This window comes from Arachis hypogaea, chromosome 14 (assembly GCF_003086295.3).
Source record: "Arachis hypogaea cultivar Tifrunner chromosome 14, arahy.Tifrunner.gnm2.J5K5, whole genome shotgun sequence".
Taxonomy (NCBI): Eukaryota; Viridiplantae; Streptophyta; class Magnoliopsida; order Fabales; family Fabaceae; genus Arachis; species Arachis hypogaea.
The window spans coordinates 99,506,133-99,523,095 of record NC_092049.1 but is presented as its reverse complement, the minus strand read 5'-3'; the positions used below and the strand labels follow the sequence as shown (position 1 = coordinate 99,523,095).

At 38.4% G+C, this 16,963-nt stretch overlaps 1 non-coding gene across 1 annotated transcript; it reads right to left on the bottom strand.

The window, feature by feature from the left end:
* Nucleotides 1–16,112: 16,112 nt before the first annotated feature.
* LOC112745474 (small nucleolar RNA R71) lies at nucleotides 16,113–16,220 on the bottom strand. The gene has a single exon (XR_003173401.1). It is a non-coding gene; the product is annotated as a small nucleolar RNA R71 (small nucleolar RNA).
* Nucleotides 16,221–16,963: the final 743 nt, after the last annotated feature.

Sequence of the window (16,963 nt, the reverse complement as noted above, 5' to 3'; positions counted from 1 at the left end):
GAGTTTTGAAATCTTGTGATTTTAATGGTTTAAGGGTGCTCTAATATGAGGTATTGTTGAGTTTCATCACCAATTTTAGTGGGTAAAGGTAAGAGAGTATTTTTCATTTGATTTTCATCCATATAAGTGGAACCCTATGTTAAAATGTGAATGATTTAGTGTGATTAGAGTAAATTAAGCTAATTGGGGCCTTGAACTGGCTTTCGGAGCTTTTGGGTGAAGCTTGGCGAGATTGGTGTGAAGGTTTGAACTTGTTGGTAGCCAGATAGGAGGAAGGGTCCGGAGTTTTCGAAACCGCCAACATTAAGGTACGTTTTAAGTTTCATATAAATACCATGTAATATGACATGAAGTTCTAGGCTAGATGCTCCTAGGAATAAGATTGAATTGTGTAATTAGATGGAAATTGAAATGTTGGAATTGATGTATTGTTGAATTTAATTTGGTTGGTGATTGAAATTATAATATGATGGAGTATGTGAAATTGAATGGTAGATTGATTGTTTATGATTTATGAGTTGAATTGATGAATATTAGGTCGGAGGCCATGAATTTTAGGCCAGAGACCGTGAAAGGTAAGCCTGGTAAGTTAATAAAATGCATTGAATGTTTATGCATGAAATTGAGCATATGAAAATTTGGTCATGAATTGTTAGAATAGAGGAATTGATGAATTGAAATGTGAAAATGATGAATTGGAGTTGTAATGTGTAAATTAAGTAGGCTTGAACTTGGTTGATAGTAAAGGAGTGATTTGGGATAGTTGGGAGGTATTAAGTCGATGTAGAAACTGACATGGCTTGTGAACTTCTTGGAAATTTGAATAAAAATAAATTTTTGGCCAATTTCGGTGGACCGTAACTCGGTCTTCGGAGTTGAAAATTCAACGAAGTTAGATTTTTATGAAAATTTATTCAATGATCTTTCTAATGATTTAAGAATGGTTAAAAAATGAGTTTTATGTAAAGTTATAAATGTTCAAAGTTTGGGTTGAAAAAACTGAATTTCTGCAGCATATCAGCTTTTGAAAATCCTCCATTCTTGCGTATGCGGAAGTGTCCTATGTACGCGAGTAAAATGGTTCTGCCCAGTATTCTTGTGTACGCAAGAGTGATCCACATACGCGACAATGTCGTTTTTGAACTCATGCGTACGTGGTAGTGTTGCGTGACGCAAACAAACATTTCTAGCAATATTCTTGCGTACATGAACGTGGTCTGCGTACGTGATATTTTCAAATTTTGAAATTTATGCGTATGCGGAAGGTGTTTGCATACGCAACCACCCTGTTTTGCTAAAAAATATATTTTTGAAGTTTTCAACCATTCCTCTTACTTTCTAAACCTCTGTAAACCTTGTTATGAGTCTAAAGCTGCTGTAATAGAGGGTAGAGGGATTAGGAATGAGACCTAATGAGTTGAGACAGTAGATTGAAGAAAGATGGATTAAATGTAATGAAGACGATTATGATATTGAGATGATGATGATGATGATTGATTATGATTATGATATTGAGAAATGAGGATGATTGATTGTGATTATGACTATGAATGAAGTGGAATAAGATTGAGAATGAATTTGATAATGGAAGTGAGTCTGATTGAAATATAGCTACCTGGGTAGATACAGTGGCGTTGTTCTACTTGCTCCGGGTTAAGGTTTGAGCCTCTGGGATAGATGCAAGGATTGTGGTTTTGTCCCACTTGCTCCCAGTTGGTATTTGAGCTTCTAGGGTAGATACAAGGATTGTGATTTTGTCCCGCTTCCTCCCAATTGATATTTGAGCTTCTAGGATAGACGTAAGGATTGTGGTTTTATTCCACTTGCTCCCAATTGGAATGTTGACCCTCCATCACAAGATGTGGCCAGATACTTAGACCTTTCCGGATAATTCCTCCAAGAGATGTGAATCCTCTTGAGAGATGTGCGCACGTAGGGACTGTTCAGGGTTAGCTACCAGACATGTCGGATTTGGCTGTATAACCGATAGAAGAGCTCATCGGCCATAGGACAGGCATGCATCATTTGCATTTGATTACTTTGTTTGGGTTTGCTACTTGTCATGGTTTGTTTAATTGTGCACATTAAGTGACTATGTGCTAATTGCATTACATGAATTTACTTGTGTATTCTTTGTTGTCTTGCTTGTATTTGAATATCCGAGAGGTCCCTCATACTGGTGTCGGTTGACACTGAGGGCTATTCTGTTTGGAATTTGGAGAGTTGTGAAAACAATGAGAAAGGTGAATTAGATTAGAATTCCCTATAATAGTTGCCTAATCACAGATTAGTGAGAACCTAGGATGGAAAGATTGTTGTATGGAAGCTTAAGATTGCTTAGAGAGTTCTTGTTGCCTTATATTGTATCTATTTGGCATTTTTATCGTACTGAAAACCCATGGGTTGGGGTTTTCATTCCGTATATATTCCTTGTTTTTAGATGTAGGTCCTGGTGCTCCGCAGTGAGCTAGAGTTCATTTGGAAGACGACGAATTTTGTTTAGATTTCTCTCCCCCTTAGTTTGAAAAACTTTAATTATGTATATGTATATATTTTATTTTGAAACCTTGCTTATAGAGGCTTTGATGTATATTTATGAAAGATATTGATGAGCGGATATTTTATACGCTTTTTAGGGTTAATTTCATATAGTTTTTAGTATGTTTTAGTTAGTTTTTAGTTTATTTTCATTCGTTTCTAGGCAAAATTCATATTTCTAGACTTTACTATGAGTTTGTGTGTTTTTCTGTAATTTCAGGTATTTTCTGGCTGAAATTGAGGGAGCTGAGCAAAAATCTAATTCGGCTGAAAAAGGACTGCTGATGCTATTGGATTCTGACCTCTCTGCACTCGGAATAGAATTTCTGGAGCTACAGGAGTCCAAATGGCGCGCTTCTAATTGCGTTGGAAAGTAGACATCCAGGGCTTTCCAGAAATATATAATAGTCTATACTTTGCTCAAGAATAGACGACGTAAACTGGCGTTCAACACCAGTTCCATGTTGCAGTCTGGCGTCCAGCGCCAGAAACAAGTTACAAGTTGGAGTTCAACGCCAGAAACAGGTTACAACCTGGCGTTGAACGCCCAAAACAGCCCATGCACGTGAGAAGATTAAGTCTCAGCCCCAGCACACACTAAGTGGGCCCCAGAAGTGGATTTCTACACCATCTATCATAGTTTACTCATTTTCTGTAAACCTAGGTTACTAGTTTAGTATTTAAACAACTTTTAGAGATTTATTTTGTATCTCATGACATTTTAGATCTGAACTTTGTACCTTTTGATGGCATGAGTCTCTAAACTCCATTGTTGGGGGTGAGGAGCTCTGCTGTATCTCGATGAACTAATGCAAGTATTTCTGTTTTCCATTCAAACATGCGTGTTCCTATCTAAGATATCCATTCGCACTTCAATATGAATGTGATAAACGTGACAATCATCATCATTCCTCCACGAACGCGTGCCTGACAACCACATACGTTCCACTGTAGAATGAATGAATATCTCTTAGATCTCTTAATCAGAATCTTCGTGGTATAAGCTAGATTGATGGCAGCATTCAAGAGAATCCGGAAAGTCTAAACCTTGTCTGTGGTATTCCGAGTAGGATTCAGGGATTGAATCACTGTGATGAGCTTCAAACTCGCGAGTGCTGGGCGTAGTGACAGACGCAAAAGGATAGTAAATCCTATTCCGGTACGATTGAGAACCTGCAGATGATTAGCCGTGCGGTGACAGCGCACCTAGACCCTTTTCACTGGAAGGATGGATGGTAGCCATTGACAACGGTGATCCACCAACACATAGCTTGCCATAGGAGGACATGCGTGCGTGAATCAGAAACAGAGGAAAGCAGAATTTTAGAAGACAAAGCATCTCCAAAACTCCAACATATTCTCCATCATTGCATACAAGTATAATTTGTGTTCTTCCCTTTTATTCCTTGCAATCAAATTTGATAAGTGAATTATTTTATTATTTTCCTGACTAAGAGTTACAAGATAACCATAGATTGCTTCAAGCCAACAATCTCCGTGGGATCGACCCTTACTCACGTAAGGTATTACTTGGACGACCCAGTGCACTTGCTGGTTAGTTGTGCGAATTTGTGAAGAACTGTGAATTCCAATTTCGTGCACCAAGTTTTTGGCGCCGTTGCCGGGGATTGTTTGAGTTTGGACAACTGACGGTTTATTTTGTTGCTTAGATTAGGAAAAATTTTTCTTTTTGGTTTAGAGTCTTTTATTATTTATACCTTGTTAAAACACTTTAAATTTATAGCTCAATTAGCTAGAGCGTGGTGTTTATGTTCTTAGTAATTGGCTATCCTATTTTTAAAATCTTTTTCAAAAATAATTTTTCTTTGAATAAATCTTGTGCCAAACTTTAAGTTTGGTGTTTCCTTGTTGATTTTTCTTTGTTTTTCGAAAATTTTAGTTTGGTTTTCTAAAAATTTTAAGTTTGGTGTTCTTTCTTCATGTTCTTGTGCTCTTGTGAGTCTTCAAAGTATTCTTGAGTTTTTCTTGTGTCTTGATCTTAAAATTTTTAAGTTTGGTGTTCCTTGGTGTTTTCCCTCCAAAATTTTCGAAAACAAGGAGCATTAGATCTAAAAAATTTTAAATCTTGTGCTATCTTATTGTTTTTCTATCTCCTCTTTAAATTCAAAAATATATTCTCTCTCTATTTTAAAGCAAATTTTCGAAATTTACCTTTAAAATTCAGATTTTTATTTCAAAATTTAAAACCTTTTTCAAAAATCATCATATCCTTTTCAAAATTTCCTATCCACTCTCTCTCTCCTCATTTTTTTCGAAAATCTTCACCCATTTTTATTTATTTTAATTTATTTTGTTTTCGAAATAAATAAATAATTAAATAAATAAAAATATTTTTCTTCTATTTTACATCATCTCCCTTTCTCCATCATGGACCTAAGCGGAAATGAACAGTCCAGGAGGACTCTGGGGTCATATGCTAACCCCTCTACTGCTTCATATGGGAGCAGTATCTGCATACCCTCCATTGGAGTCAGTAGCTTTGAGTTGAATCCTCAGCTCATTATCATGGTGCAGCAAAGTTGCCAGTATTCCAGTCTTCCACAGGAAGAACCTACAGAGTTTCTGGCACAGTTTTTACAGATTGCTGACACAGTACATGATAAGGAAGTAGATCAGGATGTCTACAGATTATTACTGTTTCCATTTGCTGTAAAAGACCAAGCTAAGAGGTGGTTAAATAACCAACCTAAGGCCAGCATAAGGACATGGAAACAGCTGATAGAAAAATTCCTGAATCAATACTTTCTTCCAAAACGGATGACACAGCTAAGGCTGGACATCCAAGGCTTTAAACAAGGAGATAATGAATCTCTTTATGATGCCTGAGAGAGATACAAAGAGATGCTACGAAAATGCCACTCTGAAATATTTTCAGAGTGGGTTCAGTTAGACATCTTCTACTATGGGCTTGTAGAAAGAGCTCAAATGTCTCTAGATTACTCAGCTGGTGGATCTATCCACATGAGAAAGACAATTGAAGAAGCTCAAAAGCTCATTGATACAGTTGCCAGAAATCAGCATCTGTACCTAAGCAGTGACCCTTCCATGAAAGAAGAGGTTAAAACAGTAACTGCTGAACTCAGTCCTGTAAAACAAGCTGCTGAATTCAATCAGCAATTGGACTTTCTAACAAAGCAGTTAGCCGAATTCAAGGATAGACTACAAGAGACAAGGATGGCTAATATAAATATGGAAGAACAATTGAAGCAAACAAAGCAGCAGCTGTCAAAACAAATAACAGAAGAATGCCAAGCAGTTCAATTAAGAAGTAGGAAGACATTAAATACCCCACCTCAAGGCAGCAAGAAGCCAAGAAATGAGCAAACCACCCAAAATCCACCTAAGGACAGTAAGAGCCCAGGGAAAAATAATTCTGGCGCTAAAACACCAGAAATTGGGTGGAAGGCTGGCACTGAACGCCCAGACCATGCTCAGGACTGGCGTTCAACGCCAGAAACAAGCAAGGATCTGGTGTTAAACGCCCAAAAAAAGCACAGTTCTGGCGTTCAGACTCCAGGAACAGATGAGGAGCTGGCGTCTAACGTCACTCCAGCTTCTAACTCTGGCACTCAATTGCCAGTGAGGGATCAGACACACACAAGTGCTGATGACAACCCATCTAAAAAGGCTTCTTCAACCACTTCTGTAGGAAATAAACCTACAGCAACTAAGGTTGAGGAATATAAAGCCAAGATACCTTATCCTCAAAAACTCCGCCAAGAGGAGCAGGATAAGCAATTTGCTCGCTTTGCAGATTATCTCAGGACTCTTGAAATAAAGATTCCATTTGCAGAGGCACTTGAGCAAATACCTTCTTATGCCAAGTTCATGAAAGAGATCTTGAGTCATAAGAAGGATTGGGGAGAAACTGAAAGAGTTCTTCTCACTGAAGAATGCAGTGCAGTCATTCTGAAAAGCTTTCCTGAAAAGCTTAAAGACCCTGGGAGTTTTCTGATACCATGCATATTAGAAGGTAATAGCACCAAGACAGCTTTATGTGATCTTGGGGCAAGCATCAACCTAATACCTGCATCCACTATTAAAAAACTTGGTTTAACTGAAGAAGTTAAACCAACCCGGATATGTCTCCAACTTGCTGATGGCTCCATTAAATACCCATCAGGCGTGATTGAAGACATGATTATCAGAGTTGGGCCATTCGCCTTTCCCACTGACTTTGTAGTGCTGGAAATGGAGGAGCACAAGAGTGCTACTCTCATTCTAGGAAGACCTTTCCTAGCAACTGGACGAACTCTCATTGATGTCCAACAGGGGGAAATAACCCTGAGAGTCAATGAGGATGAGTTTAAGTTGAATGCTGTCAAAGCCATGTAGCATCCAGACACATCAAAAGACTGCATGAAAGTTGATCTTATTGACTCTTTGGTAGAAGAGATCAACATGGCTGAGAGTCTCAAATCAGAGTTGGAAGACATCTTTAAAGATGTTCAGCCTGATTTGGAGGATTCAGAGGAAATGAAAGAGCCTCTGAAATTTCCTCTGGAAGAGGAAAAACCTCCTAAACCCGAGCTCAAACCATTACCACCATCCCTGAAATATGCATTTCTGGGAGAAGGTGACACTTTTTCAGTGATCATAAGCTCTACCTTAAATCCACAGGAAGAGGAAGCATTGATTCAAGTGCTAAGGACACACAAGACAGCTCTTGGGTGGTCCATAGGTGACCTTAAGGGCATAAGCCCAGCTAGATGCATGCACAAAATCTTATTGGAGGATAATGCTAAACCAGTGGTTCAACCATAGAGGCGGCTAAATCCAGCCATGAAGGAAGTGGTGCAGAAAGAGGTCACCAAATTACTGGAGGCTGGGATTATTTATCCTATTTCTAATAGCCCCTGGGTGAGCCCTGTTCAAGTTGTCCCCAAAAAGGGAGGCATGACAGTGGTTCATAATGAAAAGAATGAACTGGTTCCCACAAGAACAGTTACAGGGTGGCGCATGTGTATTGACTACAGAAGGCTCAATACAGCCACCAGAAAGGATCATTTTCCTTTACCATTCATAGACCAGATGCTAGAATGACTGGCAGGTCATGATTATTACTGCTTTTTGGATGGCTACTCAGGCTATAACCAGATTGCAGTAGATCCCCAGGATCAAGAGAAAACAGCATTCACATGTCCATCTGGAGTGTTTGCTTATAGAAGGATGCCGTTTGGGCTGTGTAATGCGCCTACAACCTTCCAGAGATGCATGCTCTCTATTTTCTTTGATATGGTGGAAAAATTTCTGGAAGTCTTCATGGATGACTTCTCAGTATATGGAGACTCATTCAGCTCCTGTCTTGATCACCTGAAACTAGTTCTGAAAAGATGCCAAGAGACCAACCTGGTTTTAAACTGGGAAAAATGTCACTTTATGGTGACTGAAGGGATTGTCCTTGGGCATAAAATTTCAAACATGGGAATAGAGGTGGATCAAGAAAAAATAGAGGTAATTGAAAAATTACCACCACCTGCCAATGTTAAGGCAATCAGAAGCTTTCTAGGGCATGTAGGATTCTATAGGAGGTTTATAAAGGATTTTTCAAAAATCGCAAAACCTCTGAGCAATCTGCTAGCTGCTGACACGCCATTTGTGTTTGACACAGAGTGTCTGCAGGCGTTTGAAACGCTGAAAGCCAAGCTGGTCACAGCACCAGTTATTTCTGCACCAGACTGGACATTACCATTTGAGCTAATGTGTGATGCTAGTGATCACGCCATTGGTGCAGTATTGGGACAGAGGCATGACAATCTTCTGTTTGTCATTTATTATGCTAGCCGCGTTTTAAATGACACCCAGAAAAATTACACAACCACAGAAAAAGAATTGCTTGCAGTGGTTTATGCCACTGACAAGTTCAGATCATACTTAGTAGGATCAAAAGTGATTGTGTATACTGACCATGCTGCTCTTAAATATCTACTCACAAAGCAGGATTCAAAACCCAGGCTCATCAGATGAGTGTTGCTTCTGCAAGAGTTTGATATAGAAATAAGAGACAGAAAAGGGACAGAGAACCAAGTGGCTGATCATCTGTCCCGGATAGAGCCAATAGAAGGGACATCCCAACCCTCTCTTGAGATCTCTGAAACTTTTCCGGATGAGCAATTATTTGCCATTCAGGAAACACCATGGTTTGCAGACATTGCAAACTATAAAGCTGCAAGGTTCATACCCAAAGAGTACAACAGGCAACAAAAGAAAAAATTAATCACTGATGCAAAGTACTACTTGTGGGATGAACCCTATCTCTTCAAGAGATGTGCAGACGGAATAATCCGTAGGTGTGTGCCTAGAGAAGAAGCACAGAGGATCGTATGGCATTGCCATGGATCACAATATGGAGGCCATTTCGGAGGTGAGCAAACAGCCACCAAGGTCCTCCAATGTGGCTTCTATTGGCCCACACTCTATAGAGATTCCTGAGAGTTTGTACGTAACTGTGATAGTTGCCAAAGAGCTGGTAATCTGCCTCATGGTTACGCCATGCCTCAACAAGGAATCTTGGAGATTGAGTTGTTTGACGTATGGGGAATTGACTTCATGGGACCTTTCCCACCATTATACTCAAACACTTATATTCTGGTGGTAGTTGACTACGTATCAAAATGGGTAGAGGCCGTTGCCACACCTACCAATGATACTAAAACAGTGCTGAAGTTTCTCCAGAAATATATCTTCAGCAGGTTTGGGGTCCCTAGAGTACTAATCAGTGATGGGGCACTCACTTCTGCAACAAACAGCTTTACTCTGCCATGGTCCGGTATGGGATTCGCCACAAGGTGGCAACTCCATATCATCCACAAACTAATGGGCAAGCTGAAGTCTCTAACAGAGAGCTAAAAAGAATCCTAGAACAGACTGTAAATACCCGTAGAAAGGATTGGGCAAGAAGCTTGGATGATGCTCTGTGGGCATACAGAACAGCATTCAAGACTCCTATAGGGACCTCTCCATACCAACTTGTATATGGTAAGGCATGTCACTTGCCCATGGAACTGGAACATAAAGCCTACTGGGCAACCAGATTCCTAAACTTTGATGCCAAATTAGCTGGAGAAAAAAGATTGCTTCAGCTAAATGAGCTAGAGGAATTCAGATTCACTGCTTTCGAAAATGCCAGGCTTTATAAAGAGAAATAAAAAAAGTGGCATGACAGAAAGCTGTCATCTAGAATCTTTGAACCAGGACAGAAGGTTCTGTTGTTTAACTCTAGACTCAGGCTATTCCCCGGGAAACTGAAATCCCGGTGGAGGGGACCATATGTGATTACAAGTGTATCACCATATGGTTATGTGGAACTTCAAGATATTGATTCTGATAAGAAGTTCATTGTTAATGGACAGAGAATCAAGCACTATCTTGAAGGCAATATTGAGCAAGAGTGCTCAAGACTGAAGCTAAATTAAAAGCTCAGCAAGGTCCAGCTAAAGACAATAAAGAAGCGCTTGCTGGGAGGCAACCCAGCCATGGGGCATCACTTCCTCTAAGCATTTTGCCCTATTCTTGATTTTATTTGTTTATATAAAGTTCATTGATACTAAGGTAAAGAGTCAATTGTATAAGTTTACAAAGTTATAGAAGGATTCTACACACAAAACAGAGAAAAAGAGCTTACTGGCAAGAAAACGCCAGTAAAAGTTTGTTTTGGGCGTTCAACGCCCAAAAGAAGCATCCACTAGGCGTTGAACGCCAGTAAGGATAGCCATCTAGGCGTTAAACGCCAGAAAGAAGCATCTTCTGGGCGTTGAACGCCAGAAAGAAGCTCCTTCTGGGCGTTTAACGCCAGATTTACAGCGTCCTGGGTGTTCAGAAAAACACCCAGTGACAAAGGAGTTCCTGGCGTTCAATGCCAGAAAGAAGCAACAGCTGGGCGTTGAACGCCCAGGAGAAGCAGCAGTTGGGCGTTGAACGCCCAAAACATGCAGCGTTTGGGCGTTCAAACGCCAGGATGGTGGGGAGGAGGTAAATTCGTTTTTTCTTCATATTTTTCATTTTAATCTTAATTTTCATGTTTCAATTCATGATTTCTTGCATAAACATGTTACAAACCCTGATTTCTAAAATCCCTAATTTCTAAAAACCCTTCTTTAAAAATATTAAATGTATCTTAATCCATAAGCACAAATCCTTTTTTTCAATCCAATTCAACTCTTTTTCAAAATTTTCAAAACAAATCTATCTTTTTTCATTCAAAAATCTTTTCAACTAATCAATATCTTTTTCAAATCTCCATATTATCTTTTTCAAAAATCCAATTTTATCTTTTTCAAATATCTTTCATATCTTTTCAATTTTAAATTATATCTTTTCTTATCATACTTATTTTTTTAAAATCATATCTTCTATCTTATCTTTCTCCCTATTTTCGAAAACCCCCCTCCCTTTTAAAAACCCATTCGGCCTCCTTCCTCTCATCCACCATCCTACACTAGCTCTCCTTCTATCCCTCTCCTTTCTTTTCTTTTGCTTGAGGACAAGCAAACCTCTAAGTTTGGTGTGTTTATCCGTGATCACTAAACCATACCCACTAAGATCATGGCTTCTAAAGGAAAACAACCCACTCTAAGAGGCAAGAAAGAGAGTGTTCCAAAACCACTTTGGAATCAAGGGAAGTTCTTAACTAAAGAACATTCAGACCATTATTACAAAATAATGGGTCTAAGATCAGTGATCCCGGAAGTTAGATTCGATCTGAAAGAAGACGAATATCCGGAGATCCAGGAGCAAATTCGAATCAGGAACTGGGAGATCCTAGCTAATCTTGAAACGAAAGTGGGAAGGAATATGGTCCAGAAGTTCTATGCTATTATGTGGCAAACAGACAAGCAAATACTATCTGGATCTGCTCTCTATGACTATCGGACCTTGGTCAGAGGAAAGATTGTTCATACCCACCCTGACAAGATCAGGGAGATCTTAAAGCTACCTCAGCTGAAAGATGATCCAGACTCCTTCAATAGAAGAATGATGAGAACAGACAAGGGCCTGGATAAGATTCTAGAGGATATATGTATCCCTGGAGCCAGGTGGACCACCAGCACGAAGGGTGTCCCAAATCAACTCAAAAGAGAAGATCTCAAACCAGTCGCCAGAGGATGGCTGGACTTCATTGGGCATTCTCTGCTGCCCACTAGCAACCGTTCTGAAGTCACTATTAGAAGAGCAGTGATGATCCATTGCGTCATGATGGGAAAAGAAGTGGAAGTTTATCAACTGATTTCAACTGAATTTTACAAAATTGCAAACAAAAATTCCAAAGATGCCAGGTTGGCTTATCCAAGCTTGATTTCTATGCTCTGCAAGGACGCTGGAGTAAGGATGGGAATAACTGAGAATATCTCAGTTGAGCGGCTGATGAGCGGATAATTTATACGCTTTTTGACATTGTTTTTAGTATGTTTTTAGTAGGATCTAGTTACTTTTAGGGATGTTTTCATTAGTTTTTATGTTAAATTCACATTTATGGACTTTACTATGAGTTTGTGTGTTTTTCTGTGATTTCAGGCATTTTCTGGCTGAAATTGAGGGACTTGAGCAAAAATCAGATTTAGAGGTTGAAGAAGGACTGCTGATGCTGTTGGATTATGACCTCCCTGCACTCAAAATGGATTTTCTGGAGCTACAGAACTCGAAATGGCACGCTTCCAATTGCGTTGGAAAGTAGACATCCAGGAATTTCCAGAAATATATAATAGTCTATACTTTGGCCAAGAATATATGACGTAAACTGGCGTTCAACGCCAGCTCTCTACCCAAATCTGGCGTCCAGCGCCAGAAAAGGAGCCAAAACCAGAGTTGAACGCCCAAACTGGCACAAAAGCTGGCGTTCAACTCCAAGAAGGACCTCTACACGTGCAACACTCAAGCTCAGCCCAAGCACACACCAAGTGGGCCCCGGAAGTGGATTTATGCATCAATTACTTACTTCTGTAAACCCTAGTAGCTAGTTTATTATAAATAGGACCTCTTACTATTGTATTAGACATCTTTGGTCTCAGTTTTAATCCATTGTTCATCTTAGGAGACTATTGATCAAGTTTTAGGGGGCTGGCCATCTCGGCCATGCCTGGACCTTTCACTTATGTATTTTTAACGGTAGAGTTTCTACACTCCATAGATTAAGGTGTGGAGCTCTGCTGTTCCTCAAAGATTAATGCAAAGTACTACTGTTTTCTATTCAATTCATCTTGTTTCGCTTCTAAGATATTCATTCGTACTTCAATCTGAATGTGATGAACGTGACAATCATTATCATTCCCTATGAACGCGTGCCTGACAACCACTTCCGTTCTACCTTCGACTGAATGAGTATCTCTTAGATCTCCTAACCAGAATCTTCGTGGCATAAGCTAGAATGATGGCGGCATTCAAGAGAATCCGGAAAGTCTAAACCTTGTCTGTGGTATTCCGAGTAGGATTCAATGAATGAATGACTGTGACGAGCTCCAAACTCGCGATTGCAGGGCGTTAGTGACAGACGCAAAAGGATAGTAAATCCTATTCCAGCATGATCGAGAACCGACAGATGAATAGCCGTGCCGTGACAGGGTGCGTTGACCGTTTTCACTGAGAGGATAAGATGAAGCCATTGATAAAGGTGATGCCTCCAGACGATTAGCCGTGCCGTGACAGGCATTGGATCATTTTCCCGAGAGATGACCAAAAGTAGCCGTTGACAATGGTGATGTATCACATAAAGCCAGCCATGGAAAGGAGTAAGACTGACTGGATGAAGATAGCAGAAAAGCAGAGGTTTAGAGGAACGAGAAGCATCTCCATTCACTTATCTGAAATTCTCACCAATGAATTACATAAGTATTTCTATCCCTATTTTATTATATCAAATTCGAAAACACTATTATCAATTTATATCTGCCTAACTGAGATTTGCAAGGTGACCATAGCTTGCTTCATACCAACAATCTCTGTGGGATTCGACCCTTACTCACGTAAGGTATTACTTGGACGACCCAGTGCACTTGCTGGTTAGTTACACGGAGTTGTGAACCATGGTCTTGGCATCATGTTTTTGGCGCCATTACCAGGGAAAGAAAGAGTGATGAATTTTACATAATTAAAGTGTAATCACGATTCCGCGTTCCAAGTTTTTGGCGCCGTTGCCGGGGATTGTTCGAGTTTGGACAACTGACGGTTCATCTTGTTGCTCAGATTCGGTAATTTTCTTTTTATTTTATTTTCAAAAATGCTTCTAAAAATTTTCTCATCTGTTTTCGAAAATAATATAAAAATGTTTTCAAAAATTTTATTCAAAATTTTTAAGAATGAATTCTAGTGTTTCATAAAGCATGTTGAAGCCTGGCTGGCTGTAAAGCCATGTCTAATTCCTTTGGGAATGAGTATGTCAGGCGTGTCATGTCTGAATTACATGCTGAAGCTTGGCTGAACATTGGCCATGTCTAGTGTTTTGGACCGGAGCTTTCATTGAAAGCTTGGCTGGCTCATGAGCCATGTCTAATTCCTGGACTGAAGCTTTAGACTAAGAATGCAAGATTCCTGGAATTCATGTTAAAAATTTTGGAATCCTTATTTTTTCTTTTTCATATAATTTTCGAAAAAAAAATCCAAAAAAATTAGAAAATCATAAAAATCAAAAAAACATTTTTTGTGTTTCTTGTTTGAGTCTTGAGTCATGTTATAAGTTTGGTGTCACTTGCATATGCATCCTGCATTTTTCGAAAATTTCATGTATTCATAGTGTTCTTCATGATCTTCAAGTTGTTCTTGGTAAGTCTTCTTGTTTGATCTTGATGATTTTTTGTTTTGTGTCTTTTATTGTTTTTCATATGCATTCTTGAATTCTTAGTGTCTAAGCATTAAAGAATTCTAAGTTTGGTGTCTTGCATGTTTTTTTTGCATTAAAAATTTTTCAAAAATATGTTCTTGATGTTCATCATGATCTTCATAGTGTTCTTGGTGTTCATCTTGACATTCATAGTGTTCTTGCATGCATCCCTTGTTTTGATTCAAAAATAAAAGAGAAAAACATGAAAATGATGTTTTTAATTTTTCTCTCTCTTCATTAAAAATTCAAAAATCAAAAAAATATCTTTCCCTTTTTCTCTCTCATCAAATTCGAAAATTTGAGTTGACTTTTTCAAATTTTTTAAAATCAAGTTGTTTCTTATGAGTCAAATCAAATTTTCAATTTGAAAATCTTATCTTTTTCAAAATCTTTTTCAAAAATCAAATCTTTTTTCAAAATTCTTAGTTATTTTCGAAAATTCAAAAAAATATTTTTCAAAAATCTTTTTCTTATTTTTATACCAAATTTTCGAAAATAACAATAACAATCAATGTTTTGATTCAAAAATTTCAAGTTTGTTACTTGCTTGTTAAGAAAGATTCAAACTTTGAGTTCTAGAATCATATCTTGTGATTTCTTGTGAATCAAGTCATTAATTGTGATTTTAAAAATCAAATCTTTTTCAAAAACTAAATTCTATCATATCTTTTCAAAAATATCTTCTCATCTTATCTTTTTCAAAAATCTAATTTCAAAATATCTTTTCTAACCTCCTAACTTCTTATCTTTTCAAAATTTGTTTCAACTAACTAACTAACTTTTTGTTTGTTTCTTAACTTTTTCAAAACTACCTAACTAACTCTCTCTCTCTAATTTTCGAAAATATCTCCCCTCTTTTTCAAAAATTTCTTTTTAATTAACTAATTATTCTTATTTTTATTTTTGATTTTAAAAATTTTCGAAAAATACTAACATTTTTCAAAAACCATTTTCGAAAATCACTAACCCTTTTTCAAAAATTGTTTTCGAAAATTCTCCCTCTCCCATCTTATTCTATTTATTTATTCATTTACTAACATCTCATCTCACATCTCAACCCTCCTCACAGTTGTGTTTCTTCCATTATATTACATTCTTTGTCTCCCCCTCTTCTTCTATTCACACAGGGATCCCTATAATGTGGTATAAAGGATCTCTATTATTATTATCATTATTTTTTTTTCTTCTGTGCCCTCTTCTTTGTCATATGAGCAGGAGCAAGGATAAGAACATTCTTGTGGAAGCAGATCCAGAACCTGAAAGGACTCTGAAAAGGAAACTAAGAGAAGCTAAATTACAACAATCCAGAGAAAACCTTTCAGAAATTTTCGAACAGGAAGAGGAGATGGCAGCCGAAAATAATAATAATGTAAGGAAGATGCTTGGTGACTTTACTGCACCTAATTCCAATTTACATGGAAGAAGCATCTCCATTCCTGCCATTGGAGCAAACAACTTTGAGCTGAAACCTCAATTAGTTTTTCTGATGCAGCAGAACTGCAAGTTTCATGGACTTCCATCTGAAGATCCTTTTCAGTTCTTAACTGAATTCTTGCAGATATGTGATACTGTTAAGACTAATGGAGTAGATCCTGAAGTCTACAGGCTCATGCTTTTCCCTTTTGCTGTAAGAGACAGAGCTAGATTATGGTTGGATTCTCAACCCAAAGACAGCCTGAACTCTTGGAATAAGCTGGTCACGGCTTTCTTAGCCAAGTACTTTCCTCCTCAAAAGCTGAGCAAGCTTAGAGCTGATGTTCAAACCTTCAGACAGAAAGAAGGTGAATCCCTCTATGAAGCTTGGGAAAGATACAAACAGTTGACCAAAAAGTGTCCTTCTGACATGCTTTCAGAATGGACCATCCTGGATATATTCTATGATGGTTTATCTGAGCTATCAAAGATGTCATTGGATACTTCTGCAGGTGGATCCATTCACCTAAAGAAAACGCCTGCAGAAGCTCAAGAACTCATTGACATGGTTGCTAATAACCAGTTCATGTACACTTCTGAAAGGAATCCTGTGAATAATGGGACGCCTATGAAGAAGGGAGTTCTTGAAGTTGATACTCTGAATGCCATATTAGCTCAGAATAAAATATTGACTCAGCAAGTCAATATGATCTCTCAGAGTCTGCATGGAATGCAAGCTGCATCCAACAGTACTCAAGAGGCTTCTTATGCAGAAGAAGCTTATGATCCTGAGAACCCTGCAATAGCAGAGGTAAATTACTTAGATGAACCTTATGGAAACACCTATAATTCATCATGGAGAAATCATCCAAATTTCTCATGGAAGTATCAAAAGCCTCAACAAGGCTTTAATAATGGTGGAAGAAACAGGTTTAGCAATAATAAACCTTTTCCATCATCCACTCAGCAACAGACAGAGAACTCTGAACAAAATGCTTCTAATTTAGCAAATCTAGTCTCTGATCTATCTAAGGCCACTGTGAGTTTCATGAATGAAACCAGGTCTTCCATTAGAAATTTGGAAGCACAAGTGGGCCAGCTGAGTAAAAGGATCACTGAAATCCCTCCCAGTACTCTCCCAAGCAATACAGAAGAGAACCCAAAAAGAGAGTGCAAGGC